This window comes from Crocodylus porosus, unplaced genomic scaffold, assembly GCF_001723895.1.
Source record: "Crocodylus porosus isolate Cpor-Errol unplaced genomic scaffold, CroPor_comp1, whole genome shotgun sequence".
In the NCBI taxonomy this organism is placed as follows: domain Eukaryota; kingdom Metazoa; phylum Chordata; order Crocodylia; family Crocodylidae; genus Crocodylus; species Crocodylus porosus.
In genome coordinates, this window is record NW_017728925.1 from 1604308 (window position 1) to 1620279 (window position 15972).

Below are 15972 nucleotides of genomic sequence, written 5' to 3' on the forward strand. Positions count from 1 at the left end.
ATTCTGGGGACTGAAGGGGAATCAGAGTTTGTGCTCCACACCCCTCAAGTTTCCCCTAGACCCAGGTTTCCTCTGGAAAGCAGCACCTCGGAGGAGACTGAGGTTGTGAAGGCAAGTGGCTCAGCTGAGGCAGCTCCTCCTGCTGTTAAGCTTCAGCCTGCTCAGGAGTGAGATAAGGCAGGATCCTCAGCCTCAACCCAGAAGTGGGGGAGTAGTGTAGCGTGGGAGCATTTTGAGCTGGCAGATGATCCCAGGTTTGTCATCTGCCAGCACTGCTGAAGGCACGTGAGCCATGACAAGGATGTGACACACTTTTCCACCACAGTGATACTGCTGCATCTGAGGAGGCAGCACTCCCTTCCCTTCTTCCTGCTCAGCCTGGCACCAGTTCAAGTGTGCTGAAAGGGAAGTCCCCCGCTTGCTCCAAAGCCCCCTTCCCCACAAAGCAGACACAGGCCACCCTGGACCAGTGAGGGAAAGGTGGACAGAAAGCGGGGCACGATCCCAAGGCGAGCGAGATCACCCAGAGCATTGGGGAGATGCTTGCTCTGGATAACCAGCCCTTCTCCCTAGTTGATCAGCCAAGGTTCAGGCAGTTCACAGGAATTGTGGCCCCACTGTACAAAGTGCCTGCATGCACCACCTTTAGCAGGAGAGTGGTGCCCTCCCTGTATGATGCATGCAGGGAGTACTAGAGGGAGGAGCTGCTCAAGCAGGACTGCAGGTAGCCTTGCACTTTACCTCTGACATCTGGAGCAGCTGGGGTGGCGATCACACCTACCTCTCCCTCATGGGGCACTGGTGCAATCACTCAGGCCATTGGTGGGCTCTGCTGCAAGCCAAGGGGCTGGATGAGTCCCACACGGCAAGGGAGATCATGGGGGCCATGAACTGCACGGTGCAGGGGTGGCTCATTAGGCAGGCCAAGCTCACCCATGGGTTCATGGTCACCAACGAGGCCAATATGATGAAGGCTGTCTGTGATGCCAACTTTGTTGGCATCCGATGTGTGGCACACAGGCTGTACCTAATGGTGAGGATGCCTTGAAGGGGGACGGGGCTGCTGTTGACGGCGCCACCACTACTACTGCTACAAGCCAGCTGATTTCGAAATGCAGGAAGGTGGTGGACTACTTCCACTGCAGCATCAAGGGGGCCAAGATACTGTGGGAGAAACAGGCAGAGCTGAGCATCCCACAGCACAAAATCATGCAGGTTGTGGAGACTTGGTGGAGCTCCACATACCTGATGCTCAAAAGGCTGGTGGAGCAGCAGAAGGCCATCCATGAGATGGCCTTGCTTGGGGAGATTGGGATAAGCGCCCCCCTGAACAGAGCTGAGTGGGGTACCATCTCCCAGATCTTGGTGGTCCTCAAGCCCTTCCTCAAGGCCACTGAGACCCTTAGCACTAGCGATTGCCCCCCTCAGCCAGGTGATCCCCCTAGTGAGGGAACTGGAGAACCAAATGGAGAAGTTTCAGGGGATCAGTGCTCCTGGCTGGGGCAGGCTCCTGTCACCAGATGTGCAGGCACTGGTGAGGCGGCTAAAGGAGGGCATCAGGAGATGGCTGGATCCCTTGTGGTCCAATACGGTCCACATGATGGCGGGCATGTGCGACCCGAGGGTGCAGGGGAGCATGTGCACTGGCAGCACCAAAGCCCTCCATCACTGGACACAGGTGCTGGTCAACAAAGTCAGGGAGGCCGAATTGCAGCAGTGAGGGGATATGGAAGAGGGGGATCCACTTTCCCGTGCCAGCACTCCTAGCACCAGCACTAGTACCACCATCAGTACCAGCACCAGCACTAGCACCACCACCAGCCAGTCTCCTCCGTGCCAGCCACTGCCAATATGGACCATGGGCATGGCTTCAGTGCTGGGATCCAAACACATGAGACCCCAGCCTCGGGCAGGTAGTGCTGGGGCTTCAGTGGCTACCTATCTTGCTGAGGATGTGGAGCCACAGGACTGCGACCCCTTGGCCTACTGGGCAAACCAACCGGTGTTCCACCAACCAGCGTGCCAAGCGAGAGGGTGTTCAGCATTGCTGGGGATGTTGTGATACTCCACAGCGCCTGCTTGGATCCTCCTTTGGTGGAGCAGCTGGTGTTCCTGAAGGTGAACCTCCCGCTGCTGGGGTTCCCCAAGCTCCACCTGCAGATGGACTGAGTGCCACCCTCTCACTCCATCTGCACCAATTTCCTTTTTTGAGTTTTTTAAAAGCTGAGTAATGCCCCACTCTCAGCTGCACTAACTGCATCACCATCCAGCAAGGGAAAAACATGTTCCTGCTGAGCTCATTCCCCTGCCAGGACGAACTTGGAGGTATGAGACTGGGGCTATGGGGAAGGAGGAGGCCCCAGGTCCTGGGCATGACTACTAAAACTGCACCCTGCTGGGGTAGGGAGGCCTGGTGGGACTGCTGGTGGCATGGCAGCCCTGTAAATGCCAGGACCAATGATCCCCTGGTGAAAGGTGGGTAGGAGTTGCCATACCCTCCAGCTAACGCACGCACACACAAAGTCTTGGCTGGTGAACGCCCAGACCTGTTACGTCTTTGACAGACCTGATGCTTGCTGGTTGCAGTGCAGTTGTGAGGCTCCCAGTGAACTCAGCTTAGCTGCCCAGGATGCCAGCTTTTGCATTGAAAACCCTTTTGTCCGGCTGAGCAAGTACCTGCAGGTGGTCCTGGATGGAAGGAATAGCAAAGAAGCCAGAGGCTGGCCTGGCCCACAATGCAGGCAAGAAAGCCAGTCAGTGAAAATGGAAATGGAGGCATCAGCATGGGAGGGACAGGCTGGGGTAGGAGTAGGGGGGAAAGGGGATGTAGCAGCACAGGTAAAAGTGCAGAGGTGCCTGGGAGGTCAGATGTCCGGTTGGTCGCAGCGTGCCAGAACTCCATTGTGTATACCGAGTCCATGAGTTACTGTACCTACAACCTAGGAGGCTGATGAAGTGCAGTTCATAGGCCCAGCTCTGAAAAGTGGTTTGCATTGTAATTTGTTCCCTCTCAGGATCAGCCCTGAGAGACTGGAGGTAGAGTGTTTTTTTGCGGGGAATGTGCCCCCACAGGGAGTTGGGTTTTGTTGTCTTTGATAGATTCTGGTGTGCAGTTTGTGGGGGTACTGGAGATAGTTGGCAGGTTTTGTGTTTTGAGCTGTAGGAAGTTGGCTTCAGTGCTGGTGATGAGTTTAGGTGCTTGTTTGAATGTACAAACCACTTTTCAGAGCTGGGTCTATGAACTACACTTCATCAGCCTCCTAGGTAGTAGTTACAGAAACTCGTGGACTCAATATACACAGTGGAGTTCTGGCACACTGCGACTGACCGGACATCTGATCTCCCAGGCACCTCTGCACTTTTACCTGCGCTGCTACATCCCCCTTTCCCCCCCACCCCAGCCTGTCCCTCACCCCCTGATGCCTCCATTTCCATTTTCACTGACTGGCTGTCTTGCCTGCATTGCGGGCCAGGCCAGCCTCTGGCTTCTTTGCTATTCCTTCCATCCAGGACCAAGGGCAGGTACTTCCTCAGCCTGACAAAGGGGTTTTCAACCCCACAGCTTCCAAAGATACATTTTTTAAGCACTCCTTTTTTTTTCATAATACACATATAGACATAAAAACACAAGATAAGCCATCACACACCATGAATAACATCATATGTCCAACACAACACCATGCAACATCTTTACTTCTTGCTGTCAATTCCTTTATAAAAAGTAAGGCTCTGTGACAGTGCCATTTGGGTACCTTTGATGCTGCTGCTGATGCTACTGGTGTTGAGTCAGCTAAGGCATTGTACCTGTTGTCATGTAAAGCAGAGTAGGGAAGGAGGAGGCCTCACTGGGGCACACTACCCTGTTGTGCAGAGGCCCCAGCGCCAGGAAGGACGCACCTTAACAGACACACAGTGTCACCCACCCACATCACGAGTTTTGCCTGTCAGCAGCTTGAGGTGCACTTTCCCCAAACCCCTGCACCTATCTTCTTGAAACTTGGTATGCTTTGTAGCCCGAGCAGGGGCCACCACCCCTGCAGTTTTCACCCACCCAACGCCCCCCCGTGGTGTAACACTTACATGTGACAGGAGTTTTGCTTTCAAGAATTTGGGGTGCAGTTCCCCCCAAACCGCTGCACTGATCTTCATGAAACTTGGCAGGCTTCATGCTCTCAGAAGACGCTACCACCCCGGCACGTTTCACCCGAATCAAAGACAAAACAACAAAGTTCTAGATAGTTCATTGATCCCCCATTATACCCTATGGCCAGATCTCTGAGGCGGATCGAATACCTGCCTACTCGCACAGGCCTACTATCCACTTGAGCAGGAATATCCTAAAAATAAGAAGTATGCAACCTCCCACTTTCATTTCAGTGCTAATCTTGTTTCAGTCACATGTACAGTTCATGAAATGAAACTCAGCTGACTTTAGTGACTGAACACAAACTATTTCATATGCTTGTTGGAGTGAAAGTTATTGAAGTTAGCATAGATAAAAGCCCAGAGGCACTGATATGACTACTTGACCACTGTGGTTTTTAAGCACCTTTCAACTAATCTAGATAGGTAAGGCTAGAGCTCTTGTGAATTAATTGGAACATTTACCAGAAGTCTTAAAGCTATGAGAAAACGGGTTATTACCGATATAATTGTTTCATCCTTGAATTCCTTCATACTTGTTTTTCAGGATAATTTAATCAGAAGTACCAAACAAATAACTGCAATAAATATGATAAAAATGATGACAACAATAATGTGAATCAGAAATATTCTTTGCTTTGTCACATGATGTCTTGTGTGAAAAAGAGAGAACACAATACAACAGGAACTTCTTACTAACAAGTGAAGAAAAGGTCATCTGGGTACTCAGGCAAGGCAAAAGACATTTGGCCAGGTACAGATATGCAATTGGAAACTGGTCTTTCTCCATAACAGAACAGAAGTTCAGCCCATACAGACTGGTTTAAAGATGGTGAAACCCAGTCTAGGATTTTACCTCCCTGCCCTCCCCCCTGACTCCAAAGGATGAATGTATGTTCTGTTTGCTACCAGTCTAAACTACGCCTCTTACAGAAAACCATGAAACTTAAATCAGTTCCACCTTGGACATTTGGACTGCCTGTACCTAGCCAAAATGTCAGCTTAAGGTTTATCTGACAAAATGTAGTCTGCTAAGGAATAACCTCAGCTAGCTCAAGTTAATTATGACTTGTACATGGTATGCAGTCCTTTCTAAGATTGCAAAGTCCAGATCAAAGTATGGAGAAACCAGGTGAGTGAACACTAACCAGCATCATCTGTGTTTATTTAATTTACTTAGCAGTTAGAAAGTTAGAGAGAACCATAGGGTCTCTGTCCAAGCACTTCAAAGAACACACTTCATCTTGATTGATAAGTCACCTGTATGGCTCCTCTACCATTAGGGCCACTGCAGTTACAAGATGGATGACTAAAATAATGGAAAATATTGCTGAGCTAGAGCTCATATAGTTTTGATTGTGAAAGAGAAATGGAGACTACTATTACATAACGAAGTTTTTGATCCTTACTACAGCACGCTGGGAGAGCAGACTTGGTAACCTTACCAAAAATTTGGTCACCGAGTTTGGTGACCAACGTTACCAAGTTTTGTTACCAAGTCAAACCAGAAATTTAGATCCAGTTAATAATGAGTCATAATACTGCCTAGATTTTATAGAGCGTTTTCTTCACTAGATCTAAAACCATACATAGGTACGGGATCCTTACTGATAACCTACTCCGCATACACAGACCTGACTGGCTCACTGTGAAGGAGGAGCTGTAAATGATGCTGAACTTGTGGCTCATAGAAATACCACTTTTTTCTTGGTTCCCTTTTCCTGAGAAAGCAAGAACTGAGTCTTTCTATATTCAGTTCACTGTAGAGATTGTTCAAAGGTCACTTGATCACTGTGTGTGTGGGCGCTTATGCAGGGAGAAAAGATCAGATAGTTGGGGGGGGGGGAAGTTCAGTCTAAAAGACAAAGTCATAACAAGATCCAATGGCTAGAAGCTGAAGTTAAACAAGTTCAACCTTGCGGGGGGGAAATGCAATTTCCTAGTACTGCCAGGTGACCGGAGGAAGTGGTAAATTTGGGGCTTATAAAAGAAGGCTCCTGGTAGAGTCTTAACACATGATCTTGAATCTATAGCCATTATAAAGGCATCCACCACATCACACACAACATCCCTCTACCTTGTCTGAAGTTACGCAGTGACTTAGCGGCAGAGTTGGAACCTAGGAGTTTCATAGATTCTCAACAGGTCGTGGAGTCCGACCCCCGCCTGGGCAGGCAAGAGCCCTGGGGTCAGATGACCCCAGCTCAATGCCTATCCAGCCTTCTCTTAAAGACCCCCAAGGTAGGGGAGAGCACCACCTCCCCTGGAAGCCCATTCCACATTTTGGCTGCCCTTACCATGAAGAAGTTTTTCTCGATGTCTAACCTAAATCTGCTCTCTGTGAGTTTGTGACCATTTTTCCTTGTTACCCCAAGAGGCGCCCTGTGATTCTCTGATGCCTTGCTGCACCCCACTAATGAATTTGTAGGCAACCACAAGATCTCCTCTCAGTCTTCTCTCGCGGAGGCTGAAGAGGTCCAGATCCCTTAGTCTCTCCTCATAGGGCTTGGCCTGTAAACCCTTAACCATATGAGTGGCCCTCCTCTGGACCCTCTTGAGGTTATCCACATCCCTCTTAAAGTATGGCGCCCAAAACTGGACACAGTACTCCAGCTGTGGTCTGACCAATGCTGCATAGGGGGGAAGTATCACTTTCTTGGTTCTATTCATCGTGCATCTGCTGGTGCACGATAAAGTACAGTTAGCTTTGCTGATGATTTTGTCACACTGACAACTCATGTTCATCTTGGAGTCCACTGTGAGTTCTTCTGCCTTGTCCTGTGCTGTTTCAATAATAGAACGATGTCCTTCCATAACAAAAAAACCCTATTGTTAGTGGAACACAATCAAACCGACTGCCATTGCTTTAAATTCTACATCAGGGGAAATGCAGCAGTGGTGAAGTGGGACTGAAGTTAGCTAATGTCAGGTGAAAAGTGAAAGGGTATAAAGTTTGCAGGTTATAGACTCCATTTTGAACCATTCAGTGGATCAGTCATCTCTGCTTTGCCTTTCTTTAGCTGCCACACATTATTCATACACCGAATAATGACTAGAACAAGCGAACTGGCTCACCTCTGTTTTCAACAAGGGAGATGGGGCAGCTGCCAGAATTACTAATCTTCAGCAAACAGCAACAGAGACTACCAGAGACACAACCTATAAAAGCCATCAAAACAGAAACTCATGGAAGAAACATTCTTCCTTTGCAGTCCTTCATGCAGACTCTGGGCACTAGATGCCAAAATGATCACTCCAGAAAATGCGCACCGGACACCAGTAATTTGTAGTGTGGGACATTGCCAAGCAACACCTATCTGGCCTGCCCTTGATACACAACCATGGCTGCCTACATATACAGGTAGTTAGCCATGTTAGTCTGAAGTCAGGCCAAAGTCAGAGTAGCATAAGCTTTTGTAAGCAGCAGGTTACTTCATTTTACAGCATCTGATTAAGTAAACCCACTGCTTATGAAAGCTTATGTTATGCATCTCTGATTTAATTAGCCTGTAAAAAAGGTGGGCAAAATGATGGATTCAGCTGGGAGCCAGACTCCATTTCCCAGCAGCCGCTTCCTGCGCAGCTCTCAACCAATGTTCATGGAGACCCCAGGAACGCAGGGCAGCGATCTGTTCCCTGCACGCCCTGCCCATAGCACCTGCTCTTGTCACAGGTTCCTGCCACTCTGCCTTCTGCATCCAGCTCCAACCAGCTGTATGCAGCACCATGCCCAGACCCTCTGCCTGAAAAGATTGACCTTTACAGTGACAGCCCCCACCACAGAAATACTTTTGTTTTGTCCAGGTGCCTGTCATGTGCACAGTGCTAACTAGGTCTGCATTATCGCAACGTGACCTACTCACACCTCTGCTGGAGGGTTTTTTTGTCCTGTCTACATTGATAGGAGGGTACAGAAAGCATTCTCTAATGCCCAGGTGTGGATAAGTGGAGCTAGGTTTCTCACCACCTTGTGGCTTCTGGTTTTATCCAAAATCTAATCATTGCTGATGGTTTGGGGGTTTTTCCCCAGCACAGGGAGAGAGAAGTTTTCCACAGATGCAGGGCCTGATTCTTGACTAGGCATCTTCATTTGCAGAAGAACAAAGGTAGGGTAAAATCCTACCATTATGAATTTGTTGCATCTCATGCATATTTTGCATAAGAGAAAATGACTGCAAGGTTCAAAGGAGTTGAGAATTAGATCCATGATGGAAACTTGCATCAGATGTACCCTTTGGAAGAGCTTACACTACCTGTACACCCTTGATGCTGAACTGCCGCCCCATGTGGTTGGCACATTTTCCCTTATGTTAGACTCAACCCAAACAAGAGAATTTCCATCTGATCCTGTTTAAAGAGGTGGATGTTGGGTGTTTGAGTTTCAGGTTCAAGACCTGTTACTTTTGTGTAAAGGCTGAGGGTTCATGAGTCACAAGGGAGAACATATTTCAGCAAAAGCAGTTTCTAATAAACCCAAGCCCTCCCGCACCCCTCCGCCCTGCCCCAGGAATTGCACCAGGGTCAGTCCTGGAATAAAAGAAGTTCTAATGTTGGGTTTGATCCTACGCTTTTGAATGTGAACTTGGAAAAACCTTTCAGCAGAGTTTCATTGTCAGTAGGATCCTGGCTTTGATCTCTAAATGGGGAGGAGAAATGAGGGCCTTTCCCTATATTTGATTTGATCATTGTGCCTTGCCTAATTCCATGATGAATTTATGCCATTGGGCCTATTCTGTTGTTACAGCCTCAGCTGTGTTGCCTTAGCTTATTGGCACCTGCTGTAGCAGCAATTCATCTTTTCAGCTCCCCACCCACTGTTGTTCCAGGCAAAAAGGAACACTAGCTCCCCTTACATGAACATGTTGGTGTTCCTGGTTTAGTAACGCTATAAATAATAATTCTTTTAGGGGACTGAGCATATCCTGAGCAGTAAGATAACTTAACCTATACTTATACTAATCATGTCACCCACTGGCCTCATGTCCAGACTTCAAAGGCATCATGAACACAGCCTGGTTACTAACTGTAAAGTGGTTTCAACTGATACCTAGCCACATGCCACCAACATGCTGCACCTGGTTTGGTGCATCTGGGCAATGCCTGTTCAAGGAAAGCCAACAAACAGCTAGAATGGTTTCAACTAGTCATTAACTTTATTCCTCTTCCAGCCGCTGGTCACTAAAGCAAAGAAAGCAGGGATAGGTGAAGTACAAGCACTCAGCAATATGTACCTATTACCAGGGGCACCCTAAGACACCTGCTTTCAGCAAGGACACTTGCCAGAAAAGATACTTTCTGAGCCATCTCTCTCCCAGCGACAGACCTACGCCTTCCCTGCAGAGCTATGGGACTGGATGATGATATCTTTTTGGTCGTGATTTCAGTGCCTCCACACATGCTGGTGGACACCTCCAAGAGGGATCCCAGCTTGTAGCACAGAATATATTAGCTGTTCTCCTACTACATTTTTAAAACATGGGCTCCAACAGAGTCTGACTGAGGGGGAAGAGAAGCAGTAGTTTTCGGGCTGGACTCAGCGCAGACAGGCAGGATGCTGGAAATGCTGAGGCCCAGCAGAGTTTCATCACTTGTGATGGTTTATTGCTGTTTTGATACAGGCAGTCACTTGATCAAGACTGATAAAGAACCTGGGTTTGTACTGAAATGATTTGACAATCGGCATTGCCATTGCTGTCCTGATTCTCATTGGGTCTGGACCTGAGCCAGCTATTTTGCATTTTATTTTTATGCCCCTAAGAGGGAAAAACAATCTGGCTTCCCTGTGCCAGTGACTGGACTGGGAGGGGCTGGGAGCTTGACTGGCTTATTTCACTGGTGCCAGAGTAAGCGAAACAAATTAGCTGCAGCCTGGTTTCTTTTGCCTCGAGAAGAGTGTATTCCTGCCTGTGAGGCAGACTGCCCCAGAAGTGACCCTCAAGAGCCTTCCTTCCCTTTTCACATGCCTAGGTGAATGCCAGACTCTGGGCAGGATGGGGCTGTGGGACTGCAGCTCCCCCACACGTCAGGAGCAGAGCGTAAGGCTCCTCAAAGAGACAGGAAGAAGGCAAAGCCATGAAATGTACTGGAGGTGGCAGGAAGAACCAGGAGGGTCCTGGAGCCAGAGCTATGAGGTATGACACTTCCTTGTGCTGCCCTGTACTCATGCCTGCCTGAACACCATAACCTAGCCCTTGGGTTTATGACATTCACCAGCACACATGTGCACGGCTCCCATAGAGCCACCCAGCTGTGCCTGAGCATAATCTAACCCTTGGTTTAGGTTTAGGTCTTGAGCTGCAAAGAGGACAGGAGAGAAGTGCCCCAGTCCTGTCTTGGGCATTTAATAGATTCTGGCCTCAGTGCTCTACCTGAGCCCAAGAGGCATTTTACGAATTTGTTGCCAGGGGCCTGCAAAGAGAACAAGCCCACGTAAATCTTAATATTTTTAGTTAGTGGTGAATCAGATTCAAACCTCTAGACCCTTCCTTGCAAGCAGCAAGTGACCCTTTCCTGTTCAAGTAAGCACTGAAATCAGATGAAGAGGAGACCCCAGGGTAGGAGGACAATTCTCATTTACACTGCACGCTACCTTAGGAATCATTATTGTTTTGACGAAGAAATTCCCCCAACAGACACATTAGAGTCATTTATATCTTCCCAGTACAGAGGGCAACAGAGGGAAAAGATGTGCCCGAGGTGATGCTCTGCTGGGAGAGAAAGGGAGAAAGAAGTCCGGCACTGGTTCATTGCATGGCACTGTGTGAACCACAGCTCCAGTACAGGAGAAACCTGAGAAGCAGAAGCAAATTCCCCTATAAAGAGATTCCCCTCTGTCCATATCAACAGGCAGAGAAATGAGAAGCACAGGAAAGCTGCATCCTTAAAGCAAAGAAAGCCCCACACTTCACAGATGTGACCTCAGCAGGATTGTGTCCTATCGCACCCATTGCAACTGGGCTCAGGTACCAGAGAGCAGCAGGCCACCGGTCGTGCAGCACCCTAGCAAAGCGTGGCAGGCTCCTTGATTTAGCCAGAAGCCAATTCTTGGCTTACCTTTTTGTCTTTCCTGAGCAGAGCTGGGCAGCGTGTCTTCTCCTTCCTGAGGCGACCGCACACAGCTGGAGTGTCCGATTGCAAGCAAGCCCGGGGAAGCCTTTAATCACTCTCTCCAGCTGTACAAAGGTAGACGGCGTGTCAGCGTGTCTTAGCCAATCAGCTCCCTCGTGGGTGCTGCAGCTAGAATATTTTCAGCTGCCTTGAAACGTATGCCCGACACACCCCAGTGGCACATCTTGTCCCGTGTGTTTATCTACAGGCAGGTTTCTTTACGCTCCTGCAATGACACTTCTCCGCGGCACGCCAGTTAGCAGCAGTTCTGAACAGAAGGAAACCCCACTGTTTCTTTGACAGGTTTATAGAGACCAACAACCCCATTCCTTGTCTGTGGCTTTCCTGTCTTTAAGGAGGTGGGTGACGGTGTGCCAGTGAGGGACTAACAGCACCACAGAGACCCAGGCACAGTGCGGACAAGGGCTGGGCAAACTTCCAGCACACGGCTCTGCCAGTGTATCTAAGGGAACTGTCACAGCCTTTGTGGGCCGTGTCATTACAGCGCCCGCTGTTCTCACGCCCTTCCCACAGCTCTGCCGGTTTACATCAGTCCTGACCTGCAGCCTCCTCTGCTGCTCCAATTCTTGGTCCCCTTCAGCAGATAACAAATTGTGTGGACAGTGGTTCACAGGCTGTGTTCATCAAGGCCCCAGGATTCGTCCCAGGACACTGGGCAGCCAAGAGTTGGGGAGCCCTGGAGCCTGAAGGACTAATCCTCAAAGGCAGCCTGACTCGGTGTCTCAGCAGGGCAATGCCGGCTTCCAGGGAACCAAGACTGACCTTTTAATCATTACCCCTGCACTTTCTAGGGATTTCATTTGAGCCTGGCCTGTGACAAAAGGATGGGCTGGAACTCGGTGCCAGCTCCTCAGGAAGCACGCTCAGAGATAACACACCGGGTACCACCAACCCTGGGTAGGCATCTGGCTGGGGTCATCTGACCCCAGCACTCTTTGCTGCCCAGGGCAGAGGATCAGACTCCTTGATCTGTTGAGGTCCCTTCTGCCCCGAACAACTATGACTCTATGAACCCTTGAGGAAAGAAGAGGCAATAGTTTCCTTGTCTGAAAGCTGGAGGAGCTGCAGGACGAAGCAGCCGATCTCTTTGGTTCTGATCGCAACAGTCCCTCTTGGTCTAGCGCTCTTGTACGGTTCAGTTGTTCACACATCTCTTCAAGACGGTTGCAAGGTCCTGTCATAGCTTAGCTCTTGACAGAGCCATGAGCTTTGTTTCCCTTTTCAAAAATCGGTTCCAACTATCTCACAAAATGGCCACAGCCCTCAAGAGGCAATGTTTGCTTTGTCTTCCCCTCTGTAAAAACCTTGTTTTAGTTCTTCCACACTTCCTTTGTCTGCAGAAATTTTAGATCTGTTAAAACCATTGTATCTTTCTTGACCTTCTGGCTTCAAAATGCTGATCAGGGACGTTTGGCTGGTGGTGTTAACCAATCCCGCTGAGAGAGATAGGTAATTTGAGAGAAGTTATGAAAAAAGAAGAAAAACTGATCTGCTGTTTTCCCCGAAATGTGTGTTTATTCAATTGTAACTTAAAATTTAGAAACTCTCACATATCTGAAACATGGTTATCATTCGCAAAGCAGCAAAGAGTCTCAAATAAATGTGCCAGACTATGTAATAGGCAGGACAGATACACCCCTCATCACAGCAGAATGCACCACGAGCCTGGACGGGAGAGGGAGAGGGGCCAAAGGAACTGATTATGAATGTCATTGAAATTTGTCTTTTGTGGAGAAAAATGTTGTTGGACGGGGCAACCTGCTGGCTCAGTATTGAAGTACAACTGACACCCACAGAGGGGGAAGCCCATGTTTTCAAAAGTCTCACACCAGCAGTAGGCAACTTGTGGCACCTGTGATGTATGAAGCTCAAAATCAGAGACCACATTTTTGGAAATTTGTGAATAAAGCATTTGAAAGTCTCTTCACAGGCCCAGTCCATCATCACTTTCCAGATGAAAGTGGGATGGGGCAATGACTGAGCAATCTCCATACAAATAATGTTCAGAGCAGGTCCTAAGGAGCTGTGCAATGACCGGGAATGTAACCTCAACCACGTAACGTTGTCGGTGAGTAGAGTGCAAGATGGGATGAATCTCTGCGCAGGCCCTGTTTCTAAAGCACCCAGTGTCACAGAGAGGTTCTTAGGCAGGATGGACCTTTGCTCTGACCCATGACAGCAGTTCTTATGACCACACAAATACAAAGTTTTCCTTCAAAGGTTTGACTTTAAAGAAACAGAGTGCCCTCAAGCCCCACTGAAATCAATGGGAATGAAGGGAAGTCAGCAAGATATAGAATGTATTTGGCTTGTCATGTAAATGGTTAAATACCCTTTAACATTTCTCACTTCAAGTATGGCTGACAATTGTATTGATTCTTTGTCCTCCTTCCCAGTTGGATAATTTGCCCAGCTCCATCATACTGGTTTCAAACTATAAAGAGATGTGAGGCTTGTCTACACTGCCTCCATGCCATGCACAGGATTTCTCCCATGAAGAACTCTTGCTCTAAGATAGCTGCACTGCCTCCTTTCTAGAGGCTGGCATGGGACTGGCCAGACTGAGTGGGGGTGTTCCTGGGCAGGGCATCAGGGTGGCGCAGACATGCCTGTGAACAGGAAGACTATGTTATATGGATCTGTTTTCAAAGTCTTCATGATTCAGTGTTTTTTTCCCCCATTCACCGCTTATTTGGGGTTATTGTTCCTTTAAAGGAAAAGCAATGCCGGCAGCCAGGCCTTCACAAGCTGCTTTACAGTAAGTAACCAGTACATGCTGCCGAGGGAAATCATTGGTGACCAAAATCAGGGTCTCAGCTGCCAAGTGTAACAAATGAAATTATTATTTTTTAAAAGAAAAAACAAAACTCTTTACATTATTGTTTTACAATAGGGTTCTTCTTTACCTCCCAACTGTATATAGGTAGCACAAGAGAGCCGCTCAATTTCAGGAACTGCATTTGTTTAAAAAAAACCCCAATCAGCAAAGGAAACATAAAACATTGTTTTTTTGCATCAGTCTAACTCCTGTTGGCTTGATGCAGGACTCTGGGCAGCTAAGTCTCTTAGGTGGCTTTAAAAATCCAACTTTTAATTTTTCATCAATATAATGTATGCATTTACAAGGCAATAATATTCTGTGTATACAACATCCAATTCTTCCTTCACATCAAAGGATTTTAATCTACTCTATCAAACTGGGATATTTTTAGTGTCCCACATTTAGGGGCAGTGTTATTTGGCTGTGCCCTTTTGAACCTCTGCTCTGTAAGCAGAACGTTTTCATGGGGTCTCTACCTCTATGTCTGGATTTTAGTGTCAAAACTCCAGCCTCTGACCTCTTATCAAGTCCTTTATGAATTCCAGCTACATCCATGCTTTTTCTCCCTGAGCCAGAGCCCAGAGCAACTCCAGAAGTGCACTCTGTTCAAAGCCAATTGCTGAGACCTGTCAGCATAACACCACTTAAGTCTCTCCCCCCCAGGCAGGCGAGGGCTCCACAAGTCAGATGCCAGATTGATTTGCACAGCCATAGGCAAAACGTTACATTTACACATGGGGGGCGGGGACGTGCCAGCAGGTTATTGCTATATATAATACAGGAGGAATCCACCAGTCTCATAAAGAGCTGTCTGGTTGTACAGAATGACAATACTCTTCACTGGCTGGCTAAGGTCTTCATAAAAAAACCTGCTTTACTAAGGGATTGACTCAACTGTTTCCAACACTGGCAACACGTAGGGGGTGCACGAGCATCCCCTGAGCTTGGTGGTGCAACCCCTGCGAAAAGGTGCCACTGACACTGCTGGCGGCGCCTGCAGGCAGTCAGCCCTTGTCACCCCCTACCCCCCTCACTGCTGCCACCAGGAAGCACCATGAGTTACAACAGTCCCCTGACCCAACAGACATTTTGTGCTGGGTCTGGGGGGGTTGGGAGATTGAGCTCCAGTTTGGAGCAGCTGCATGTCTGCAACCTCTCTCCCCCGCGCACCCCGCCTCCAGTTGTGGTGCTGTCTTCAGGATGGGAGAGGGGAAGGGAGGGGAGGGAGTTCATCCTGGGGTTTACTCAGCTTGCTCTGGAGGTGGGAGGGGGGGGCAGGTGGATTGAAGCCCCGCCCCCCCCCCCAAACCACCACCTCGGGTTCATTGGTTGCATGATTGGGCACTTTGAAAGCACTCTAAAGCCATGCACTTCTGTCAGGGCACAGCTGTAGAGACTTTCAGGGGGCGATCACACAACAAAATGTCACTTCTGTCACTGCCCAGACTCCCTGTTCAGTGAGGTTTGGATGGAGCTCTAAATCTTGATGGGGCCAGTCAAACGCCAGGTAAAGACAACACCTCCTTCTACCACAGGAATCATACGGAAGAAAGGCTGGAGTGCCGAAGAACTAGCTAAATGTACCATTATATCACTACTTTGGTAAGAAAAGAGAACCATAAACATTATTTTACCAGTATCTTTTCTTGTCCATGTCAATTTGTAATATATTCTAAACAAAACACATTAATTGACCAATCGTTATCTGTTATTATCTGGCATTTACTGAATATTTAAGGGAAAATGTGATTTAATTTCCATTCAGGCTGCTTCATTATATTTCATGTCTGCTATTTTCACACCTGCCTGTCCTCTAATTTCACTGTCACACAAGATTTGGGATATCTGGGTAAGAATTTATTTCTGAAGCAAAACTGCCA

At 48.2% G+C, this 15972-nt stretch overlaps 1 long non-coding RNA gene across 1 annotated transcript in view; it reads right to left on the reverse strand.

Moving 5' to 3' along the window:
* Positions 1 to 15076, reverse strand: part of LOC109313798 — an 18807-nt gene extending 3731 nt beyond the window's left edge. Inside the window, exons 1-2 of the long non-coding RNA XR_002102148.1 lie at positions 14247 to 15076; positions 4447 to 4449 (exon numbers count right to left, since the gene is read on the reverse strand). This is a non-coding gene — a long non-coding RNA (uncharacterized LOC109313798). The remainder of the gene's footprint in view (positions 1 to 4446; positions 4450 to 14246) is intronic.
* Between the last annotated feature and the right edge of the window lie 896 nt (positions 15077 to 15972).